This window comes from Lagopus muta, chromosome 1, assembly GCF_023343835.1.
Source record: "Lagopus muta isolate bLagMut1 chromosome 1, bLagMut1 primary, whole genome shotgun sequence".
Classification (NCBI taxonomy): Eukaryota; Metazoa; Chordata; class Aves; order Galliformes; family Phasianidae; genus Lagopus; species Lagopus muta.
In genome coordinates this window covers 137,579,858-137,599,487 of record NC_064433.1, presented here as the reverse complement: position 1 = coordinate 137,599,487, position 19,630 = coordinate 137,579,858, and positions in this window count along the sequence as shown.

The following is a 19,630-nucleotide window of genomic DNA, read 5'->3' as shown; positions in this document are numbered from 1 at the left end:
TACTGTGCTACCCTTATGCAATATTTGCATTGGAAAATAAGAGATTTGCATGGGAGTGAATCACTAAAATTATTCACAAGGCATTACAAGGCTTTACAGAGGATCTTTCATAAGTGAATCAGGGATGGGTACTGTCACACTGATTTCCAAATAAAATTTTGGTACTCTATGTGAAATATTCCTTTTAGTAGAAAGACTGTGGTGTTGAACTAAAAATATACAATCTCTTAGCTTTTACATGGTAACTTTTGCTCTAGAAATCTTGCAACCTATCTGTCTACATCACAGCGTCAGTGCAGGGGAACATGGGGAGAATGATTTAAGCAGAATGAGAAAGCAGCATTTGGAGCACATAAGGTCATCTCCTGAATAGTAGGATTTTCTGCTAGCAGCTGGCACTGCTGAATCTGACCAGTGACTGGAAGGCACCATGCCAGGAGCTGGGACTTAAAAAGATCTTCAGACTGGAGAGCACAAAACTGAAATGGAGAGGAGACGATCAGCTTTTTTTCTAGTTTTGAAGATAGGTCAGGGAGGCAAGTAAGGCAATGCTTGATGGAGCTGGCACTTCTGTGTTTGTCTATGGGGGAAAGCTGCACTGGGGTAAATTTAATTAGCTTTGAAGCCAGTATAGTCACCATAGTATCTGTCTGTATTACGTACCTTCCTGGTATAAGATGGCATTTATCATTTTTGGTCAGTAATATGTTTGAGATCAATGAGAAAAATCATTCTTACACTTTCATAGAGGTACGTACCAGAAAGTGTGCTCCAGTTAAAAATTAGAGTTAAATCCATGTCAAGAAGGATTTGCCAGTATAGTATGGTGAGTATCTGTATGGTGAGTGAAAGCCCTTATAGGATACAGAGAGCCTCTATGAGCGAGAAAAATGCTACACCTATGCAACCTACACCAGACCAAAAGTGCAAAACAGCCTGTACACATTTGAGCCATAATAAGTGGGTTTTCCCTTAGGCTAGTATGGAAAAGATATAAGAGAAAGCACCTCGGTGGCCATCTGTGTAACTGCCAGAGTTGCCTGTTGTGCCTCTGTCTCTTCAAAATCACAATTCATACTGCTACTGTCAAGAGCAGTCCGATGTACAGCCACCAGCAGCCACACCACTGCTATGCTGTGTCCATACTGTGGCTACTAATCATATTCTAATGCATATTTAGCACACAGAAGAACACAGGTAACATGATTTTGCAGAGATAGCCTAGCGAAACAGGGTCTGTTGATTTGGACTTTCATTCATCACTGAAAAGATTAACTAATTTCTTTTTTTCTTAACATCAGAGAAACCAATGTGCGTCAGCCCTCCTGTGGTAAAACCACAGTCCAGATAAGGTGCTTTAATTTTGTACTGAGGTGAATTTTCCAAGGTCAGTCCCAGGCCAGAGGACAGGGCTGACCTTGCTGAGCAAACCTGTGGTAAAATTAAAGTTATCCAGCACTTGGCTGTGTTTCTAGTTTGGCATATCTGACATCTATTTGTGACTTTAATACAAAGATATCATACGCTTTTTAGCAGCAAAGACACAGCCTTTATCATCTGCTTTTACACTTCAGAAGGAATTCTGCTGTCCACTCACCACAGAATACAGATGCAATACAAAAGGACCTAAATTCTACATGCAGTTGAAACTAACCCTGGACATCTGTAACTATGATAAGTCATCTGAAACAGGGAGGAACAGTCCAGAGGGTTTCATTATCCTTAGTGATACAATCTGTGTTTGGACTGATTGTGTCTACACCAGCTTTTGGAATCACTGTGTCTTCACCACTATTACTAAACTGCTGCTTTGCATTCTTGGTTGATTCTACCACTTATAACTTTGCCTTTCTGTTGTTTTTGTGGTCTGTTTTTTTATTTTTTTTAACACTGATTGTGAAAGATGCCACCAAAAGATAGTGAAGAATATCCCACAGTTTCTCTCATTTCATCATAGTGATAGAAGGGAACTGCATTTGCAAAGGGATGATGGCTACCAGGCAGAGACCTCCATGAACCAATAGGCTGTTCCTGGTACTATTTGTATATCTTTAGGGACAGGGACATGTGAGTGGATGAAACTGAGCAGAGACATCTGACTAAACTAAAGCATGAAATTGTAAGGCTCAGTAGTGATGCAGAGCAGGCACAGCCAGCAGAGTTTGGAGATATTAACTTTCAGGAGCCTTAAATGGAGAAATTGCCTTACAACTGTAAGAGTGGAACATGTCACAAGAATTTCTCTTGGCACGGTGAAATATAATCATCCATTTTCATCTGAAGTCTCACCATTCTCATTTGGTAACCATTTTTGAAGAGGGAAATCCACAGAAAAAAAAAATGGTCTGGATTATTGTGAAGGAGCCATGTGCAACAACTAAGAAACTGCCTTATAATGGGCAATGCACAAGCATTCATTGATGAATCTAAGTGTTTGGAGGTAGCTCATTATGTGTAGGTAATTGATGTGAGCAGTATGGCTGTTCTCACTTCATATCATACCTAACAGAAGGCAGGATTCTTCTAGAATGTAGTGAAGACAGATGATCACCACAGAAGACTTGCTAATATTAGAATGATGTGATGGATAGGTACAAGAAACCTACATTTTTAGAAACACTGGTCTTCTTAATGCTTTTTTTTTTTTTTTTCCCTGCAAGGGGAAATATATAAATTGATAGTGCTGTGACTATTCTTGCCCATCTAAAAGATTTAGTACACACATAGTCCCATCTCTCCCCCGTTAATGAAGCCTTTCACTGGATTCACTTTCAACTGAAGAAAGGGCCAATTATTCCCCATCTACTGCAGTCTGTGTTGACAACACTGAAAAACTTGATCCTGGGTTGGCACTGTTTACCTCATATGAGAATTATTTCTTCTGTGTTACGCAGATTTTTTTTAGAGCAAAGTGAACAGAAAAACTCTGAGACATTTTGAGTAGTAGAGAAAGTGGCAATAGTGCACTTCTGTGATCAGAAGCACAACAGCCAGAGATGCACTGCAACTGAAATATTAAATGAGAGCAGATTTTTGAACAAAATGGATTCCTGTTAGGGCAGGAGACAGGAAAATTGTATACAGAAAAGGTTTTAATAAATCACACAGGGAATTTATTGAATTCTATAAAGTTTTGTATAGTAATGTTACAAAAATAATTGCAGAAATTATAAGGTAGCTAGGGGAAGAAAGCAGAGATAAATATTCTATGGAACTATAGAAACAATCTATCTCTGTGGGTAAAAGAATGAGCTTATGCAGTCTCACACAAAATGTATTTTATTTGTTGCTTTGCAACATGGAATGAGAAAGGACAAACTTGTACCTGTGAACAGGTGTAAGAAGCCACTACACAGATTTACAGGCTGCCTGGACCCACAGCCAGGTGGCTTCTGGAGATCCCTAAAGGGGAGACCCCACAGCCTTTGGGCAGCCTGTGCCAGTGCTCCATCATTCAGCAGTGCAGAACTGCTTCCTGGTGTTCAGAGGGAGCCCCTGTGTTCCAGTTTGTCTCTTGTCCTGACTGTGCTCCACTGAGAAGAGGCTGGCTCCATCACACTGCATCTTCTATTTAGGTATTTACAGACATTGATGAGGTTCTCCTCACTGAAGACGTGCTCCAGTTCCAGGCTCTCTTGGTTATCCTTTGGACCCTTTCCATTACATCCGTGTTTCTCCCACACATTGCTCCTGCCTTACTGGAGCTGTGTAGAGGGGAAGGATAGCCTCTCTTGACCTGTTGGCAATTCTTTGCCTGATGCAGCTCAGGATACCAATGGCCTTTTTGTAGCAAGGGCACGCTGCTTACTCATGTCCAAAGGGGTGTCCCCATCTAGTGCCCCATGTCCTCTTCTGCAGAGCTGCTTTTCAGCTGGGTGGCCCCAGGATGTCCTGGTGCCTGGGCTTGTTTCTGCCTCGGTGCAGGACTCTGCACTTCCTCTTGTTGAACTTTGTAAGGTTCCTGTCAGCTCACTGTAGTCGATGCATTGTTATAGAAAGGCTGACAGACACAGAAAGTGGTGTTCTGCCTTTGAAAAAGGTGTGTTTAGACTTACCTGCTCTCTCTCCTGCAAAAGCTGTTTCTGAAGGTCACAGTCATATTCTTCTACTCTCTCTTCTTAATCATGCTAAATTTAACTTTCTTTCCATTTCTCCTTTTTATCACTCTCCTGAGTTGTGCACACAAAACCAGTGAGCATGACATCCCCTGATTTCCTTTCCTTCTTGCGTAGATTGGGCAGGTGTTCATCCACTGTAGGCACCTGCAGCCACATTTGCTGCAATATGGCATGGGTGGGAAAGATAAAAAGGAGCAGGTAAGTCATTGCCCAAGAAATAGCCTCTGTGCCAAGAATGACAAAATATTGTTCTTTCCTTAATTGCTCAATATCCATTCCAAAATAGAATATTATCTTTCCCTGAAGACTTCTTTTCTAATACCCTTAGGTCAGTTTAAATTCAACTGCTAAATAAACATGAATCTGCAGTCACCAAAGGTAAAAAATGCTAAAAAACTCTGTTATTTAAATGCTTGTGTATTCAAGAGTTGGGTAATTTACCTTTTAAAGTTCAGTCCAAAGCTGAAACATAATGAAAATGAGCCAGGAAATGAGCCACCACTTTTTCCCTATCCTGTACTTACCATTAAAGTAAACCTGTGTTCTATTCATTAGGCCATGCAGGAGTTCCAATACTGGATAGGTATGAACCTGAAGTAAATGGTAGAATGGGAGATAGAGACAACAGTGATGAAGAACAGTTTGGCATATTTCATATGAGGGTTATTTCATATTTACAGGAAGTGAGACTGTGGTATTGCACGTTGAAGTATTCTAGTTTTTGTATCTGAATTTACAGGTGCTAATGATGTTAGACACTTGCCATTCAAGGAAGATTAGGTTTGTATGGAGGAGAATCAGAGATGGATGGGCATCCTGACATCCATCAGGAGACATAAACAGAAGAGCTGCTTTTAAATTGTGGTGAAGGCTACAAACAGCCAAATCAGAAATACGTTATTTGGGTCAAAGAACCAGAAGTGACCAGAAACCATAATGCTTATGATAACCCCTCAGTTGTTCTTACAGAAGGTAGGAACGTTAAAGCATGTTAATCCTGGAGACCACATACGTGTGCAAATGTCTTTCTGATGACTGTGTGTAAAATGGAGATATATATTCGTTTTGAAACCTTTGGCAAAACATCTATTGTGATAAAAATGCTGTGTATTACATGTAGGGGAAAGTCTTCATAAGTCATACTTTTGCATTAATTCTTAAATTAATTAGTTCTTGCCATACTCAGCAAAAGAGTCAGTGCGGCCATAGGCCAGTGAAGACAAGAAGGCTGCACTTTAAGTACATCCAATACTGAGAGAACTGCGTGTAAGTTGCTAGCTATATAAATGGAAGAATTCTGTACTTTATAACTGCATCAACAAATTCAATTACTCTTGAGATCTACAGGGCTCAGACAGGTGGGGAGCCCTTGGCACAATATGATGTGCTTCAGAAGTACTCAAGCATTTGGCACAATTGTGTAATTTGTAGCAAATGATACACATCTCATGGATTGTTGTCTCCTTCAAGTTCCTGGCTGGTAGAGACATACATGCAACAAGAACCTCTGATGTTGTGCATGACAAAGTCCTTAGGGGATTTGCTTAAAGGCCTGCATGACAGGTTTTCCTATCCGCAGTGATAGGTAGTGAGAAAGTTTTAGCTAGTCCACGGGCTTTGTTGTCATAGCTTATATAAGCAGAGGGGAATGGGTCAACACTGCAAATGCCTTCAATCTGCAAAGGAAACAAATAAATAATATCAACAGTAGGAAAAGCATTTTCTAACACTGGATTTTTACTTACGTAGAGTTTATTTGCAATGTCCTGCTATTTCTAGAGTTCTTCTACCTGATGATCCAGTAACTCTGTGCAAATTAAGAGCTTAATGAATATAGTGATGATTATGTAAATCATGTTGGTGAGCCCATGAGTGAATTTAAAAACCTGTGTTACAAAAGAAATGAAATCCAACAGTTTATTCCAAGGATTTCTTGTCTCTTCATCACTAGAGCAGAATTGTCAAATGCTAAAGAAATTCTTCACCCATTTGCCAAAGACATTTGAAGTGATCTGTGTGTCCATCTTACTATTTGTATACATTCAGCATGCTGAAATCTTTTGCCAAATTGATTGATAGACTAATACAATAGATATTTGAAATCAGGTTCAACATACACTTTCAGATAGATCTCTAACAAATTATACATATCCTTATCATTTACTTGTAAATGGAAAAAAACCCACCTTAAACTTTAAATTTTAAACATATTTTGGAGTCTTAGAAACTTAAAAAAAAAATTTTTTTCAAGTGTAGTAAAAGTAATGTTTGGGTAAAGCAAAGAAAAATAGAACAACTTAATTTAATTAATTGTTACTGAAATTAGAGAATGCTTTATTGACTGGATTATGATTCATGGGACATACAGTAACCTTAAAGTTTGGTAATATCTACTTTTATAATTTTTACTTATTGCAAAACTGTTTACTAATGAACTTTAAATTCTTTCATCTAACTTAATTAAAAATAATTAAGTACTCTTAGAATCACAGTCTAGTTTGTTATTTTTTTAAAGAAAAGCAATGGCTTTTTCTTCTTTTTTTTTTTTTAATCTTGAAGACTCACAGCTTTATCTGCTTTTTTGCTTTTTCCTTATAATTATATAATCATCATTTTTTGTTCAGTAGTGAATAGGCCAGATCACTGATCACTGTGTGCACTGCAGATCACTGCAGTGCAAAGAACTGGATCAGGACTAATCACTCTGGTCTCCCTTTATTTTCTATGGGGAAAAAAGGCACTCTAAGACATGATTCATTCCTTTCTAATGTAAGCATCTAAAATAGGTCACATTCAAGGAGCTCTAAAATGTCTGTTCTTTACTATGGACAGAGGCATGGTCATCCTAGGCAATGATGAGCTTAGATCTGGATATCTGTGTGATTGAGTAAGGTGAGATCATTTCCACTCCGTGTAATTTCTGTAAGCAAGAACAAATATCTATAAAGAAAGAAATGCTGTCTCTAAAAAGTTTCTAATACAATAATACCTGCTAATGCTCTTGTTCCGTGTTGCCTACAGTGCCCTAGATCCTCTAAAACATATAGGCTGAAATTTCTGTCACAAAAAAAAATCAGGCAGTATTGCATTACTTTCCATTCTGAGTCATGAAAGCCACTGGTTACTTAAGCTTTAAACTAGCACTTGTGAAGAAATACATGACAGTGATCTGATTAAAGATGTATATACAGAATTGTTGATACAGTTGATACAGTGCTGATTAGTACGTGTATTACAATAAGTGTACAGAAGAGTATCTTAGTATCATTGTACAGAAGCATGTACATGCAATAGAATAATTGAAATGGAATTACAGATAACCATTGTCATTAACAAATCAACTGAAAGCCCATGGACACTAACAATAATTAAAGATTTCATACGTTAATAAATGCAGGATAGTGGTATGTAAAATACGTCTATGCAAAAGTAGAGATAAAAAATAACAAGAACGTTTCTTTGCTTTATTTCTCATTTGTGAAGGCCTATTCAGGGCAAAAGTAATCCCAGTGATGACACAGCTCCATTGCTATCTGTGGGAAAAAAAAAAGAAGCATTCAGAGAATATTTGTGTTTTGCATTTAGAAATGAAAACAGAGTCTGTATTGCTGAAATATCATCTATTTTGATATTTTTTTAAGTAGATGGTAAAGAGCATCTCTTAACTCCTTTAATTGGCAGGAGTGGATAACTTATTTATAACATTTAAAAGGGATCTTGTACTGGTGCTTTCTGGCAAAAAGCCTTAGCATACTGTGGAAATCAAAGAGACCCGGAAAGATCCAATGCTGCACTGATATTTCAAAAGCGTAAACAGGGTAATTGTAGATGAGCTAACTTGACCTTAGTTCTGTGCAGAAGAATGGAACTGCTGGTATGGGGCTCTGTCCATAAGGAAATAAGAATAGTTACTGCCAGTCAACATGATTTTATGCAAAACAGGTGAAGTAAAACAAATTGCACAGTATTTTTATGAGATCAGAATTTCCATTATTTGGTCTGTTTAATAAAGTTAAGTATGTTGACAAAATGATGGCTTTCAGATACCAGTTGTCAAACACTGATACCACATTACGTTCTGATTAAGTTGTTAACATCAGAAAAAAATCAAGAAAATATTTATTAAATGAGATTAAACTGTATAACTTGGAAATTTAATATGTAACTATTAACTAAAACCTACCAAGTTTCACCAGTGCAGTGCTACTGAGAACCTTTCTTGTCCAAGACCATATTTAATGCTTTTACTTATGGCATGAAGAAAAAAAATATATGTTAATAAACAAACAAAATACAAAATACAAACTAACTCTAATAATATTTCTAAATGATGCAAACAACAAAAGGGAACAGAGAAATGATAGATTACAAGCAGGAAGTGATCCAGATGATTTCTGGCTAAGTAGAAACAATATGGATGCTAGTATTGCCAATTAAAGGCTATATGTTTTGGGAAAAGGATATATAGGTGACACTTGCATGCCTGGGGAGTGTAACAGCTATGAGAAAATGGGAAGACAACGGTTGATAGTCAGTTTTTTGGCAAAAAATGACATTAAGTTGGCTGACGAGATCCATAGCATTACTCTGGATAGGGTCAGAGATGGCCTTCTCATGGGATGATGATGAAACCAAATTAAGGAAAGGCATAAAAAATGGAAGCTACCACTCAGCAAACACATTTTACTCCACTTTGTAATATACAGACGAAGCCATTTATTTGGGATATATTGTGATGTGAATGCAGCAGATGAAGAAATGGCTAGCACAGGTTATGTACATCTGCAGAAGTGAAATAGAATCACAGAATCATAGAATCATAGACTCATAGAATGGCCTGCATTGAAAAGGTCCTCAAAGATCATCTAGTTTCAACTCTTCTGCCATGGACAGAGTCACCAACCACCAGACCAGGCTGCCCAGAGCCACATCCAGCTTTGACTTGAATGCCTCCAGGGATGGGGCATCCACAACCTCTCTGGGCAAACTGTTCCAGAGCAAAAGGAGTATTAATACGCTGTGTCTGGAGAAATAAGACTTTGACTACATTATTTGTAAATAAGATTGCACAACTTTGCTGGCTTTTGTGATGTTGTGTTTTTGTTTTTGGCTGTTTGCTTGCTTGGTGGCTTACTTGTCTGTTTTTTATTTTTGTAAGCATAAAGCAAGTCTCAGGGGGAATCAAGAAGCTCTAGACAGTGGTGAAATTCTGGAGATGTTTCATGAGAGAACCATCAAGCACAGGAGGTGGAATGGTCCCTTGGTCCCCTTCAGGGGAGTCATCATCATTAGGAGGAGACACAGTCATTTGTCTGCCCCTTTCCAGGCACATCATATAAATGCTTGAATGCTTTGAAGTGGAAAGAGATTAAAGAATTGCTGTAGGCCTCACCTCGTTTCTTGGTTTGGGAATGAGAAAGCACAAAGAAAAGCAGTTTCATGATAGCTTGTGAAGCTGCCCCAGACAGAATACATGTAGCTGGTCCTAGGAGCCTCATCCCTTTATCTTAATCTCAAAAACGGTTTCTTGTCCATCGAAGAGTTCACCCATCAAATCCATATCTTTCCAATTTGGAGAAAAGGATGTTACGGGAAGCTGTGGCAAAGGCCTTACTGAAGTCCAAATAGATGACATCAGAGGCTCTTCTCTTGTCCATGGACACAGTTACACCATCATAAAAAGCAGTGAAGTTGGTCAGGCAGAACATCCCCCTGGTGAAGCCATGCTGGTTACCCCATATCACCTCTTGTTCTTCCATATGCTTTACCACAGCTTCCAGGAGGATCTGCTCCATTATCTTTCCCAGCACAGATGTGAAGCTAATAGGTTTGTAGTTCCCAAGGACATCCTTTCTACCCTTCTTAAATACAGGTGTGATATTGCCTTTTGTCCTCATCGCCAGGGACTTCATCTGACCGTCATGACTTTTCAAATATCGTCGAGAGTGGCTTGGCAACAATGTCAGCCAATTCCCTCAGGACTCTGGTATTCATCTCTTCAGGACTCATAGACTTATGGGTGTTCCTCAGGAGGTTGTGAATCCGATCTTCACTTTCAGCAGCAGTGGCATCTCTCCTCCAGTTTCCACATTCTGAACCATCCAGTCAAGGGCTGTGAGTAGAGCAGTTGCTAGTGAAGACTAAGGCAAAAAGTTGTTGAATGTCTCAGACTTCTCAATGTCTCTTGTTATTAGCCTGCCTGTGTCACTCAATAGGGAGAGTATGTCCTCCTGGACTTTCCTTTTCCAGCTGATGTACTTATAGAAGCCTTTCTTATCCTCCTTTACTCCCCTTGTTGTCCAGTTCCAGTTGGACCTTGGCCTTCCTGACCCCAACCCTACACAGCCTAGCAGCATCCCTATTCTTCTCCCAGGTTACCTGTTCCTGCTTCCACTGCCTATACATTCTCTTCTTGCTCTCCAGCTTGACCAGCAGGTCTTGATTCAGCCACAATAATCTACTGCCTTCCTTTCCTGACTTCCTACATCTGGAGATGGAGAGATCTTGTGCCCTAAGAAAATATCTTCCTTAAAGATCTGACAGCTCATGTTCCTCTCCTTGTGCTTCAGGGCAGATTCCCAGGGGTTTTTGTTGACAAACTCCCTGTATAGCTGGCAGTTGGATTTTCCTACAATTAAGCTTCCTGATTTTACTCTTTGCCTGCCTGATATCACTCAAGAGTTTGAACTTCACCATTGCAAGGTCACTACATCCCAGGCAGCCTCCAATCCTGATATCACCGTCAGTTAATTCATGTTGGTGAGCAACAGGTCCAGCTCTGTATTCCCCCCTGGTGGGACTGTCTGTTATCTGGCTCAGGGAGTTATCCTTGATATATTCCAGGAGCCTCCTGGATCATCTACAGCTCACTGTGCTACTTTTCCAGCAGATATCAATGTGATTGAAGTCTCCCAGCAGAATGAATGCCTGTCATCGTGATGCCTCATGTAGCTGGAGGAAGAAAGCTTTATCAAGAGGTTCTGCTTGATTATGTGGCCTATAGTAGACATCAACCACAAAGCTCCCTTTGTTGCCTTAGTCTCTATCTCTCACCCACGGGTTTTTGACTTGCTTCTCAGGGACAGCTCTTCACACATTATTCCTTCCTTGATGTTGAAGGCAACACTTCTCCTCCTTCCTTGCCTGTCCCTTCTGAACAGCCTGTAGCCATCAATAACCACATTTCAGTCACAGGAATCATCCCACCAGGCTTCAGTGATAACAACTACATCATGTTTTTCCAGTATCAAGGTTGTTTCCCACATCTCCTGTTAGTTTCTCAAGCTACATGTATTGGTGTAAAGGTATAACTGGTGTTGTTGGGCAGCTGGTCTTGTCACCTCCTGGGAGCATAACTCCTTAATTCCTTTGAATTATCATTAAATTACCTGTTGTCTTCATCATCACAAGATGTAGCAGTTTTGCAGTCTCCCACCAACACCTTGTTCCTCTATCTTAGCTGTACTATCACACATTGTTACAGGCAGGCTCTATATCAGCTCCTTCTCCCTTCAAACCTAGTTTAAAGTCCCATCAATGAGTCCAGACAGCTTCTGGGCCAGAATTCTTTTCCCCCTGTGACTGGTGGCATTGGCCTCTCAGCCATGTCTTCAGATGAGTTTTCTTTATCCTCTCAGTATCCTTCCCTGACATTGAAGGGACAGAGGAAAATACCACCTGTACTCCCTCTCACTCCATCCCCACTAGCCGCCCCAGTCCCCTGAAGCACTTTATGATAGCCCTTGTGATAGCCCTCAGGCTTCTCTCAGTAACTTCATTGCTGCCAGCTTGAACCATCAGTAAGGGGTCTTACCAAGTAATCTCTTTGTATTCCTCAGTGCCAGTGGATAAGAGAGTAGCAATGTCAGCTAACATGATAGAGAATCAGACTGAGGCATCAGGTCATGGTATGAGGCAATGATCTTCATGCTGCCCTGCAATAGGGGCATACCCCGTATACCTGTGAGTGCAAGGTATCTGGTCAGTCACTGCATTAAGATTCTGCAGCCTTTCCTCTGTGACAAGTGATCCTATCTCCATCTGATCAGTAAAGTTTTTTTTTCAATCAGCTGCATTTAGTACATCAGCTCATGGAGCAGAGGAGCCTGCAGCAAGTGTATGTGAGGTGTAGGCCAAATGGAGAGAAGTGTCAAGTGCGAGCAAGTGTACAAATCTCATGGTTAATGGGAAGTGGGAGGCAAATGTGGACTGATACCAGTGACGGGAGACAGCAGGAGTAAAAAATCACCTTAGCTAATAACCACTGATATTTGTATGGAATATGAAGATCCATACTGATGAAAATGGATAAAAAAGGACAGAGTATCTCTGATTAAAGTGCCAATGAGCAGTAGCAGGAATACCATCCCTGCCCCTCAACATCTTCACCATTGTACTAAGGATACTTTGGGCTTCTGTTTTTAATCCCTCTTCTAAACAGTCTGCAATTCTGCTCTTTCTTAAAAAAAAAAAAAAAGAAAGATCCAACAGCTGGTGTCTTCCTTCTCTCTCTACCATCAACAACAGACAGACTGTGAGGGAGGAGAGGAAAAAAATCAGATGTCTTCATTTGGCTCCCCTCTGACTTCCCTTGCTGGCTAAACATCTGTCCTACAGCTGACGCACAGCACTCCAAGAGCAATGAGCAACCTTAAAGTACAGATGTCTTCCAGTTTTCAGATTCTCAGTGAAATTATTAAAATTTGTCCCTATAATGTCAAAACATTACCTGAAGTTTTTAATTTTGTTTCTGATAAATTCTAAAGTGGCCATATTTTATCCAGACAGGCAAGGAAATGAACGTATATATTCATCTTAGCCATTGAAAATATTTGGGATATTAGTTCTCTAGAGTTCCTAGAGTACAGAAAGTAGATAGAGCTCTAACATCACTTCTGGAAAGACAGAGTACAGCTGCAGCACTTGTGTCAAGTACCACTGGCTTATACAGCACTAAAAAGTGTATTCTCCTGAGCTTATTTGTGTTGAGGAGCAGATATTAATTTTTTGAAACTAATCAACTTGAGAGAAAATACTGTCAGTTCAGTGGGCTTGTTTTCAAAAAGAGGAGAATCATAGAATCATAAAAGTTTGAAAAGACCTCTCAGATCATCTAGACCAACCACCAGTCCATCCCCATCAGGCTGACGACATCTCTCAGTGCCACATCCACACGGTCTTGCACACCTCCAGGGATGCTGACTGCACCACCTCCCTGGGCAGCCTGTGCCACTGCATCACCACTCCTTCTGAGAAGAAATTGCTCCTACTATGCAGCCTGAACATCCCCTGAACCAACTGTTACGTATTCATGAGTCTTACCGAAACAATTCACAGTGAATGTTTTGTAATATTTTTTAAATTATTGAAGTCAGACTGGAGACAATAAATTTGTTTAAAGAAATAAGTTAATTTGATATATGTGTGCAGAATGGTTACGAAGTTGAACTGGCACATGAAAGAGCAAATCAAAATCAACTACAGACAGACTTCAGAAGTGTGAAAATCAAGAAAGCCCTTTTACCCAGCTGGAAGTTAAAAAGTTAATAAAATCATCAAGATATTAAACTGGGTTATTTCATTATTATCACTCTAAAGGATTAATAATGTAAGGACGTTTGAGTGTGAATGTTTTAAGGAGTGTGCCTTTCAGCTCCCTGGTATTTCTTTAAATACATCCCAGGCAGAATGGTGGCAGACAAATCTTGTTTTTAAATTCCATTATCCTGCAGCAATGTCTAGATCACTTACCCATAGGCATTTTTCAGCAAATGTTCAATTAACAACCTGACAGCGATTCACTGACTTGAAAACTATCTGATCTTTGCACAACCAGTAACGTACCTCTGTGTAATTTATACCACTGCGATACAGTTACATGTTTTGCACGTTTACTTTTCTTACTTATTTCTAAGCAAAGTAAAAAAAGGTCATATTGTTACAAAGGGGGACACCATCCCAGGGAAGTGTTGCAGAGACTGTGGGGCAGATACACTGGCTGGGAAAGATAAAAGAAAGGCTGAGCCACAGAGCCGTCCAAGGATCTTTCGTCAGATTTGAATCAGCTGGGACAAAAGCAGTTTTTGTTAGCAAACAACCCTAGAACACTTTGTACCAGAAATTAAAGGCTTTTACCACCCACTAGAAGGTGTAAGAAAAGATACATAGGGGGCTGCACTTCCAAAGGTTCTGTCAGGTCTTTGCAATGCTCCAGCTGCAGGAAGAGTTTCCTTTGATTTGCTAGCACTGAGCCTTTGCTACCTGATCCACATCCATTGCAGCTGCAGTTTCTGCAACATCTGTGTTTGAAGTCATTCACCTTTTAACAATCTACTTTCGTAACCTCAGAAGGTTTTACAAGTCAACAACTCCTTAGCCAAAAATGGCTACAGTTCCCTTCATGGCACAGGAAGCGATTTTTTGAGATTCATGTGTCCTGAACTTCCAATAAGCAGCCTACTTCTCCTCATGAGATGATCTGAATGGACTACAGTGTAGTCCAAAGGGCATTTCCTATTCCCTGTGGGCTTTGGGAGAAAATAAATCTTCTCCATGCATCAGTGAGACACCTGAGAGAAAATAACAAAATGGGGAACAAGGCAAGAAAAAACAGAAGCAAGTGGGGTTGGTCTCTTCTCACTGGTGACAAGTGGCAGGACAAGGGGAAATGGCCTCAAGTTGCACCAGATAAGTTTAGGGTGGATATCAGGAGAAACTTCTTTACAGAAAGGGTTGTTAAGCACTGGAATTGGCTCCCCAGGGAGGTGGTTGAGTCACCATCCCTGGATGTGTTTAAAAACCGTTTGGATGTGGTGCTCAGGGACAAGATTTAGTGGAGGGTTGCTAGAGTTAGGGTAGGATGGTTAGGTTGTGGTTGGACTCTATGATCTTTAAAGTCTTTTCCAACCTGAGCAGTTCCATGGTTCTATGATTCTATGGAGTGCATAAAAATATCTCTTGTTGTATGATTAAATAGAAGAGATGAAATTAAAAACACCTCCATTTGCCTTGATTACCTCACGCTCTAGTGTTATTAAAGCTATCTAACATTTCTTTGCAAAATCAGCAGTTTAACTGAAAGCACGCTCTTCACTTCTATTTGATTTTGTGGTCTCCCACATCAGTAATGAAAACGTAATGTTCACATAAATATTTAATTATCATTAACTGACCATTTTGTTGTGTCCATGAGCACTCAGCACACCATGCATGGCATCCTTTTTTCCTATTTTTTTTTCCTCTTTAACTTTTTGTGGAAATTACTTGATCATAATTATCCTGGCAAGTTGTTACTATTTAGATGCATAAACATGGTGGTGCTTGTTAAGAGCAATCCTGGCAATACACCCTCTGCTTCTTCTGCCCCACCACCCAGTCCATACCAGTGAGTGTGGTAGCTGCACCACCAAGCTCACTGACTGTGGGAAGGTTTTATTCAGCTTCTAGTATTGATGCAGGAAACTGGATATACACCAAGTGTCACTAGTTCTCTATTTCTTTTGTCTGTATGCTTTATCATTCAAAAATGAATACCTACATTTAAACTGCACTGAAAAAAAATACAGAACAATACATTGAAAAAGACATTCTACCTCTTCCTTCGGCCTAAGTACTACCTTTCCTGCCTTCTCCGTATGGCCAAACACGCCAAAATGTATGAAGTTGGTATTCTGGGGTTCTTCTTTAAACCCTGAACATACCTGCAATATTCACCTATGAGGCCACTGCCAGGCTGAAGCCTCTCTGGCAGTCAGACTGTGTATGGGGCTGCAGAACTGACTTTCCCATTTGACTCCCCACATCAGCAACCTTCCTCAACTCACTGTATACATACAATATATACATTAAGCAAAACAGAAGGAGGCCCACTATTAATTACTCATCTACACAATGTCTAACACAATGGGAGCCCGAGGCTCCAGCAAGTTTCCCAGACGCTGTCTAAATAATGCAGATAGATGATAATTCTCTCTGAAAGTAATCACTCCATTCTGAGGGCAAGCCTTCCTCATATTATTCACATAAAACTTCCACTGAAGGAGCACACTAAAAAAAGTGCCAAGGTTTTCCTCTGTAGTGCCCATATTTCTGATGCTTGTATGTACACAGATTGAGTGAATGTTTTGCATGAGTAAGAATTGCACTGATGGCTTATTCCAAACAGTAAGATAAATGGACAATTAATAATTACAATAATTAATAGTTTTAAATTCCTTGTTTTGCTCTATCAAATAGGTAGGTAGAACAAATAGAGATATACAAAAAAGAGAGAAGGTTGTTTTTCCCCTTTCATCAGTAACAATCCCAAGGCTATTTATAAGGTGTATATATCATAGAAATCCAATAAAACAGGACTGGAAGTAAACATGAGATCACGCAGGTATCACACTGCCCTGAGTCAGGATGACTGTACTTGTGTCACTCCTGGTAAATATTTGCCTAGCTTCAAATGCTCCAGTGATGGGGCCTCTATAAAAATCCCTCGACAATCTGCCCCAGGACTGCATAACCCCTGCTTTTTGAATTATCCCAGAGTCAAGATAAATAACTGAGGATGTTGGGTTCCCTTCTGAAGTTCGAACAAACAAACACAAAAATAAAACCAACAAAATATTTTTTTAAAAAAAAGAGGAAGAAAAAAAAAAAAAGAGGAAAAAGAACGAATTACTACCTAAGGCAGATCTGAAACAAAGAGAGACAGTCAATGGAGCAGTAGGGTAGAGGGGAGCGCTGAATGCTGGGGATTGTTTGGCTGTAGAACAGCCTCCAAAGGCAGTAAGAGGCAAACAGATGGATGCTGGAGGGACCTGCTGGGGAAGGGGGCAAGCAATGGGCTTTCACACAGGAGCCTCTTGGGAAGGAATAGCCTGAAAAAGCAGACCAGAAAAAAATAATGAAAAGAGAAAGAAAAAAAAAGAAAAAGAAAACAAAACCCGACTTCTGTTGGAGTCATGTTGTGTTTGGGCAAAAAGGCCTCAACGAATATTCTGTAAACACTGCATCAAAGAAATACTGAATTCTAACATCAGCCTCTTTTTGAACAGGAAGGCCCTGAAAGACCCTAGATCTTGGCTATCCCTGCAGCTCAGAGCGGGACGTTACAAAATCTCTTCAAAAAGAAAATTTGAAAGGACGTTGTTTCCAAGGAGCGCTACGTATTTGTTTACACTCTCCCTCGTGCAACAGCAGCACGGGCTCCAACCACGGCCGGACGGGGGCAGCACCGGAGCGCCACCGTGGGGAGCCCGCTTGGGGAAGCGCGATCGCGTACCGGGCGCGGGAGCGCGCCTCACCCCTTCTTTCCGCATGCGCGTTGCCGGACAGCGGGGCCGAGCTCGAGGCCCGTGCTGCCCCCAGGACACGCTGCCCGCTGCCTGCGCTCCCGCGGCAGCGTGTCTTAATGTAACCGTCCCGCGGAGAATCGCCTCCGTGCGCAGGCTGCGTGGGCTCCCCCTGCCGCTGTCCCCAATGCTCTCTCCCAGAGGGTCCGGAGTGTGGTGGTCTGAACTCCCTACCGGGGGCACAAATTGTGAGACGGATAGGAAAATACCCAACTCTGCGTTTACAGAAAATAATGAACTGGAAACTGGGTGTGCGGCAGATTTCCCTGTGCATTTCCCCATCCCATGTTAGAACGTCTGAGCAAACATCACTTGTGCTTGTGGCAGTTTGTGGAATAAGAAGATTATACCCCTCTGAGCTGCTCCTGTTACAGAGGCATAACACACACCTGCAGCTGACACCAGCCAAGAAGCAGCATCAACAAGCAGCTCCCTAAAGCTATCAGAGGGATAGCTGCTCCTCCCCTCCCTCCCCCCCAGCACCATGGACCCCGCATGGGCAGGAGCTGTCACGGCCCATTAGCGCTCAAAGGAGCTGAGAAAGGTTAGGGAGGAAGACGCTGCTGAGAGTTCATGTCCTCATACAGTAAGGTTATGAAATGTATAACCAGAATGACACTGTATCGCAAGTATGCAAACAAATGTACAAGGGAATAAACTGACTTCACCTGTTTATGTGGAAGTTCAAGGACATCAAAATATAAATCACTCTATTTTGTTGGAACAGATAAGTGTACTCCTGATAGTACAAGAAAGTGTTGCTGACGCACATAATCTTTCTCTGTGCTTTTCCCATGGCTTGACTACCATCAGCTCTGTGATCCTGGCAGCAGGTAGAAGGCAACGGCCAAGCCAAACATCAGGCACATCCCTTTCCATTCTTACTCCTTATTCTCAGATTGAAACGTATTTCAAAATTAGATTTAGGCTAAGAACAAACAAAACTGTATTTCTGAAGCACGTGACAAATTCTGAAATCCAGCCAACTCATGCACTCGGCCTCTCCGATAGCTTTGGGTAACCTGCCTGTGATTTGGGGGCAATACCTAAACATAGCAACATACTCATAGCACCTGGATCTCCAATCCCCCTAGCGTGAGAAAAAATTAAAGATGGAACCTGCTTGTGCTGGGCTTGTAGAATCAAGCTTCCACATGCACCTGAAAACAGTTGCATGTCCCCAGAGGTAATACTTTTATCTGACCAGGTGCAGGTAATGCTGAACATTCTGGCAGTCTTCCCAAGCAAAACTCATTTGGGAGGTTCATGGCTTGCAGACCACGGTGTTGCTGATCACTGTTATCCATCCATATAGTTCAGTAACATGAGTCTAAGCACATTTGTAAATATATGAAAGGATCACATGCATTCTTTTGGCATGTAGGACCTCCAAATACTTGAAGAGTGGCAGCATGAAATCAGTAAGGCTCTGTGCTGGCAAAACTCTGTTTGCTGTATCTAAACTGAACTTCACCCCTTCCATGAGCAAAGGCTGCTCTTCCCTTGCCATGTTTCTGCCAGCTTAGGGTGAAAGGAGGCACCACTTGATGGCTGATGTAACTGTAGGCAAAGGCCCCTACCATTACCCAGCACAGCTTATTTTTCTTGGATGAAAAAGGAGATGGCTGGAACACGGTATGCTGGCAAAAGCAAAGTTTAGCAGTTCAAAGATGTGAATCTGAGCACTATTTTGTTGGTGTACTTCATATACTGGCAAAGCATCCCCAGCAGAGACCTCAAGCTACAAGATAAATGTGGTGAAATAGAGATGGGGCAGGAAGATATGACAGGCAAAAAAGAATGGGAGAAGTAAAACAAGATCTTTTTTTTTTTTTTTTTCTTTCATCATGATGGAATTATCCCTTGGAGATTATTTGAGCAAATATCCTCTGGCAAATCTATTGCAATTACTTGAAGATACTACTGTCCCTATTTGTCCACCTCTGTGTTCTGCACAACTTGGTGGCACGGGAGAACAAGTGCTAATCTTTGGCCATTCCGACTCACAGCCTGCCTCGCTGAAAGCCCACAGAAATCAAAGCTGGGCTGCTAACACGATGCATTGCAATAGTGGAAGCATAAGACATGCCAGCTTGAAGAAACAGTGAACTGCAGCAGAGAAGTGGGATGGAGTAGTGGCACTAGTCCATTTATTTTAATTAAAGATGCCAT